This window comes from Erinaceus europaeus, chromosome 5, assembly GCF_950295315.1.
Source record: "Erinaceus europaeus chromosome 5, mEriEur2.1, whole genome shotgun sequence".
Lineage (NCBI taxonomy): Eukaryota > Metazoa > Chordata > Mammalia > Eulipotyphla > Erinaceidae > Erinaceus > Erinaceus europaeus.
In genome coordinates this window covers 16150169-16156790 of record NC_080166.1, presented here as the reverse complement: position 1 = coordinate 16156790, position 6622 = coordinate 16150169, and positions in this window count along the sequence as shown.

Genomic DNA, 6622 nt, shown 5'->3' with positions numbered 1-6622 from the left:
ACTCAACTATTAACAAGGGAGGTGGGGAGCCCGGTGCTCGAACCGGTATCCTTACCCCTGTCCTTGTGCTTCACCAGCTAAGCTACCACCCGGCCCCGCTTATGGGAGATAGTTTAAGGTACTAAGGTTATGTAGATTTATTTTTGAAAGCCTTCAAATTCTCACCTGCTTGAATGACTTTTTAAAAAAAAATTATCTTTACTTTTATTTGTTGGACAGAGACAGTCAGAAATAAAGAGGGAAGGGGGAGATAGAGAGTTGTGGTCCGGGAGGTGGCATAGTGGCTAAGGCACTAGACTCTCAAGCATGAGGTCCTGGGTTTGATCCCCGGCAGCACATGTACCAGATTGATGTCTGGTTCTTTCTTCCTCTCCTCCTCTCTTTCTAATAATCTTTAAAAAAAAAGATAGAGAGACAGAGAGACACCTGCAGCACTGCTTCACTTGAGAAGCTTTCCCTTTGCAGGTGGGGACTCGGGGCTCAAACCTGTGTCCTTATGCACTGTAATGTGTGCACTTAACCAGGAGTGCCACCACCTGGCCCCCTGAATGACCCCCTTACAACAAAAGCTGATGCCAATCGACTGGCTTTTTTTTTTCTTTTCTTTTTTTATTTTTTTATTTAAGAAAGGATTAATTAACAAAACCATAGGGTAGGAGGGGTACAACTCCACACAATTCCCGCCGCCCAATCTCCATATCCCACCCCCTCCCCTGATAGCTTTTCTATTCTCTATCCCTCTGGGAGCATGGACCCAGGGTCATTGAGGCTTCTTTTTAAAAGCTTTATTTATTTATTGGCTAGAGACAGAGAGACACAGAAGAGAGAGAGGAAGAGAAAAACCTGCAGTATTGCTTCACTGCTTGTGAAACATCCCTCTTGCAGACGGGGGCCAGGGGCTTGAACCTGGATCCTTGTGTATTATAACATACATGTTCAGCCAGGTGTGCCACCACCTGGCCCCTTGACTGGCTTGATATTTATCCAAATTCTAACACTTTGTGTAACATCACTGAAATAACTTCATTTCCACAATAAAATATATTTCATTAGAACTCAGACTTCCCTTAAGAAAAACTCTTGGGGGCAATTTCTGGGGGTTCCCAGGTAAGTTAAAACTACTATAATAAATTCCTTCTAATGAACCATTTCCTCTTATTATTATTTTTTTTCTCTATAAAGGTATTCTAGTCTTAGCACTGCAAAGACACAGATGGCTACCTCCCCACCCTGTATAAAAATAATGAGAGTCTTGGTCAATGGGCAAGCTGGAAAGCGGATGTATTTTATAAATGTTTCAGTACTCAAAGAGTAGTTAATTTCTTCCCAAGTATGTGAACCTGTGAAACTAAAAATTAAAATATATTTCCTGTGAATCCTTTAGAAATTAATGTATAGAATATACCCAGAATCTTTTCTTTTCTTTTTTTTCTTCTGTTGGGAAATCCCATAGAGTAAAAATAGGTATTTTGATTTTTCTATAAAACATGAGTACATGATACTGAAACAGGTGCATTCATACAAATCAAACTAAACCTTTTAGAGAATTAAAAGAAATCATCATTCAAACACTCAAGAACCATAAGGTCTCAGCAGTGTCCTTTGTGAATAGTTATTGTTAATAGTTGAGCCATTCAAAGAAAAAGCAGCAGATTCTAGGTAAAGCCATTGAAGGAGTCATTTGAACTAAAGGTGACTCAAAAGGCAAGTTGTCAAGTGTAGAGGACATCCTGAGCACCATTATTACTGTTAGTTATCTAGATGAGAAAGATTGGATTCTAAGAGGAAGCTGGAAATGAGCTAGAATGGCTTCCAGCACTGCCACTACGGGGACATTTACTTCGGCTATAGAGCTTTCGGTGTTAGCTATTTACCATACATACGTGCAGAGAGAGTGAATGATGTAGGACCCTCCAAAGAATCTTTTCCCCATCCTTTCTCCACCACCCAGACTAACAAGTATTACATTAATTTGGAAGTACAAATTCAAATTAGGGAAAAAAAAAGTTTGTTGCTAGAAATTATTTGGATTAAGTGCACTGCAGTTCATGGCTTCTCACAAATTCCTATAAGAAACTATCATTTTTGCTTTTGACCTAGGTCATTTAAGAGAATTGCTCTCAGGAATCAGGTGGTGGCACACCCAGTTAAGCACACACCTTACCACACGCAAGGGTCCAGGTTCAAGTCCCCAGTTCCAGCTGGCAGGGAGAAGCTTCAGAAGTGATGAAGTAATGCTGCAGGTCTCTCTCTCTCTCTCTCCCTTCCTCTCAATTTCTGTCTCTAACCAATAAGCAATAATGAAAAACAAGTGTTGTCTTGATTAAGCACTCCTCCCTTGGAACCCTAGAAACTACACTGAGGTGAAATTTCGGGGACTCTTATTTCTTACCCTTTGACACACAGATACCACAGCAGTAGGTGTCTAATAGCTACTTCCTGTTCTTGGGCCAATCAGCATATGACCATCTATGTAATGAACCAGCATGGTGGTCACAAGGAAGCCGAAGAAAGGAAGGTCCCGGAAGACTGAATCATGACAATTTCTTAGCACAGTAAAAGTGCACCACTGGCCTTGTCTGTCAAAGACAATTTCCTGCCGGTGGATTTTCTGCAGGTGTTGAGGGAGAAATCTAGAGTTGGTCAACAGCTACAGACCAAGTAGCAGGAAACACTTGCGTAAGTCATGACATCCCATCTGAAGAAACCATAGTTGGATTTGTGAAAACCCACTGTCCAAACCCCGTCTATCTTCTGCACAGGCTAGACGGGCAAGCAGAACAGTGACAGGGTGGGTCTTCCAGCCCTGGATTCTGTGTGCACTGGTCTTCCCAGTCCCTCTGAGAATGTGGCTTTGCTTCTGGTTCACGTTTCCAGGTAGAAACAGTAATAGTGGCTTTTGTGTTTTTATTTCCCACCATCATAAGTCCTCACTCTACAGGCCCAGAGAGCACTGTGAAGATTCTGGTTATTACTGCTGGTTTCTGAGGGTGTTGATCTTCGTTAACACTTCTGGAACTGGGGAAATAATGGCAGAAACCCACTGGGCCCCATGGGAGGACCTGGGCTAGAATCCCACGAAGCAATTGACCCCTATAAGCCCCTCCTCTGAAAAGCAGGCACAGTCACATCTGAGGAGTCCATGAATTGTCAGGTTAGCGGCACTCTCTACTACTCCCACACCATCCCCCCAAGTCTGATGACCTTCTTTGCCCTAATGTACAACACAGCACACACACTCCCCCTGCCGCAAACACACAATTCCTAGATGGTCACAGGACCCATTAGGATGTCTGAGATTAAGTTTTTTTTTAATTTAAGAAAGAAGACATTAACAAAACTGTAGGCTGGGTGAGATCAAGTTTTAACATCTATTTTTGTAGGCAGCGTTGCTGAGTCTTTCCTTAAGATGACATTTCTCCCCTTGGCCCAGAGTTCTGGGTGTCTAAACTGGTTCAAGTCTTGGAAGAACAGAGGAGCTGTGACTTCTTCTCTTGGAGATGCAAAAGTTTACAACTTACAACTTTTCCAACATGGGCCAAGTAAGAATTTGGGAGTTCTTCTGTTTCTTTTCATGGGACACTTATGATCAATTAGCCAACTATAGGAGCCTCAGGAAGCTAAATGATTATTTATTTATTTATTTTTACCATAGCACTGCTCAACTTTGTCTTATGGTGGTGTGGAGGACTGAACCAGGGACTTCGGAGCCTCAGGCACAAGTTTCTTTGCATAACCATTATGCTATCTCTCCAACCTGAGCCAGACAATTCTGTCACAGTAACCACACCACCTAGCTTTTGGCAGTTAAGTCCACTGCTTCTAGGAATCCCAGTTTGATGGTGGTACTTTCTACGGTATGATTAGTCTGATCACAGAGAAAAACAATTGTAAATCTTTTCAAGGCTCTAGGGACTCCCCTCTCAGATTTCTCAGTTCCAGTGGAGGGTAGTGTCCTCTGGCTCCTTCTGTATGTGAACAGGCATCGGCAGCTCCATCTTGCTCCCCCATGAGCTCTCCTTCTCGGCCCTCACCTTTTCTGACGCTTCATGGTAGAGAATGTTCTCCTGCATTGTGTGTTGGCTAGATAGGACCCAGTGAGATGGAGGGGGAGGAACCAGCAAGAAAGAGACAACAGCCTGCTCGGGAGATTCTGGAGTCTGTCCTACAGAGGGTGCTTAGCAGCGCCTCTCAGAGTTTCATGGGGAAGAGACCTCCCGGACCTTATTGTACCTGGGTGAAGCCAGACTGCTGTGTGACTAGACCCTTTGTATTTTCTCGCTGACACACTGCTCTTTGCTCTAAGAACCCCAGATTCTAGACCGAGAGGAACATGCTGTACTGAGATTCCATCTTCTCAGTTTGCTGTCACCTGGATAACCTTGACTTTCTTGTGTTAATCCGTACTTCTCAACTACTCAGCCTTTCAAGTGACCAACGCCAAGCCTTGGCACTTGCTGACACACCTGGGGTGGGTCAGCAGAGTCCCTGCTAAACACTCCTATCTCTCCAAGTTTTTGGAAACCTTTCTCTGTGTTCTTCCGGTTCTGACGCTCTGATTCCACTTAGTGAAGCCATTTTTGGATGGGTGGAAATCAAGTGGTAAACGCGGTTTTCCTTCAGAGCCTTTTCACAGTAGGCCCTCAAATAGTTGTTATCTTACCCGTTTTCAGTCCTTTCTCTACTAGCAAAGAACTCCTTCAGCGAGTGTTAGGAGTCTTCCTAGCTAGCCTAAGGTGACTTTCTGAGATTGATTTCCAGTATCCTTCCAGTTTTTGTTTTTAGTCACCACCAGTTATTGCTGGGACTCCAGGCCTGCAAGACCAATCCACTGCTCTTGGCCTTTATATTTTTTTCCCTCATTTGACAGGATAAAAAGAAACTGAGAGGGGAGGAGAGAGACAGGGAGACATCGGCAGTACTTGCTTCGCCACTTGTGAAGCTTGCCCCCCGCAGGTGGGGAGTGGGGGCTCAAACTTCATTACACGCACAGTAATGTGTGTGCTTAACCAGGTGCCCCACCGCCCAGGCCCCCCTTCCAGTTTTGAAATCAGGTTCTCAAAAGGCTTAGGCTTAAGCTAGGGCCCCAATGGACTGGGTTTGTACTTGGATGTAACTGTGGGGAGAAGGAATGGCTAGAGATCAAGGAATTGGGTAGGAATGAACTCCAACAATCAGTGTAACCTCAAACAGGAGACAACAGGATACCTTCAGGCACTCATCCCCAATTGAGTTCTCACCCTTTTGCAGCTGAGACCTATGATAGACTTTGTTCTAGGACTCGTCCCTGGCTGGGGTTGCTGAGGTCAGGGAAGGCATAGGGAGAACCCGGGGAGCACAGTTTGCTGCACTGTATCTGCACACATGACACATGGGAATTGGAGCACAAGCACATGGAAAGTGGGAGTTTGGGGACTTGAGCACAAAAGCTGCACTGTGGGGGGACTTTTGGTAAGGTAGTCTAGTCACACCTGGAGTTTCCATCAGGCCCAAGTGCAAACTGTATAGGGCTTCAGAGAGGGACAATCACAGGGAGAGGCCTTTTGGAATCCTTCCAGGCTCGCAGGGAGTCTGTCCCCCGAGTTTTCTCTTTACTCTAACTTCACTTCTCTGCTCTCTCTACCTCATAACTTAATAGAAGATAGCTAATGCGTCAGAGCTTGGCCCTCAACACACAAGTTTTCTTTGAATGTGGGCAGAAGAGGAGGAGGGTGAGAGACAAGTCTGGTCTTTCCTGTCTGATGGTGGGGTGACAGGCGACCAGTCTGCCCTTTCCCACCCTAGCCAGGGGCCTCTGACCCTGGGCCTGAGGCCTAGCACGTCTCCCAGGCCTAGGGGAGTCTCTCCTCTCCCTGATGGGGGCGGGAGGAGCAAACCTGTTCTGCCAGACTGCTGAGTCACTGAAGCTTATTGGTTATTGGAAATTTGGCTTAAGAGCAAAGCAAAAATGACCCATAGCCTTGAGATTGGAAACTGCATACTGATCACAGGTGTTCCCTTGTAACTCTTTCCAAAGGTGGGAGGGAGGTGGGAAAGGTCCCAGTTAGCATTTCAACCCCTTTCAACAAAAGCCTTGGGGACTTTTACCACCACCCCCCCCAGACCTCCTTGCTGATTGCTCTCGAATTCAACTCCTAGCTTTCTATCCCTAGACCCCCTTCACCTGTAAAACAGACTGACACTTCTTGGAGGACGACTGGATTTGAATGAGTGGATCTCTGGCCCGGACTACGGGTTCCAATAGCTATTAAAACACGTACATAGGGAGCCGGGCGGTAGCGCAGCGAGTTAAGCGCATGTGGCACAAAGCTCAAGGACCGACGTAAGGATCCCGGTTCGAGCCCGGGCTTCCCACCTGCAGGGGAGTCGCTTCACAGGCGTTGAAGCAGGTCTGCAGGTGTCTCTCTTTCTCTCCTCCTCTCTGTCTTCCCTCCCCTCTCCATTTCTCTCTGTGCTATCCAACAACGACGACATCAACAATAGTAACTACAGCAACAATAAAAACAACAACAAAGGCAACCAAAAGGAAATAAATATTAAAAAACAAAACAGAACAAGTGCATGCAAGAAAATAATAATAATCGGGTGTGACCGAGCAACGCTGTCGGCGGCATGTGGCAAC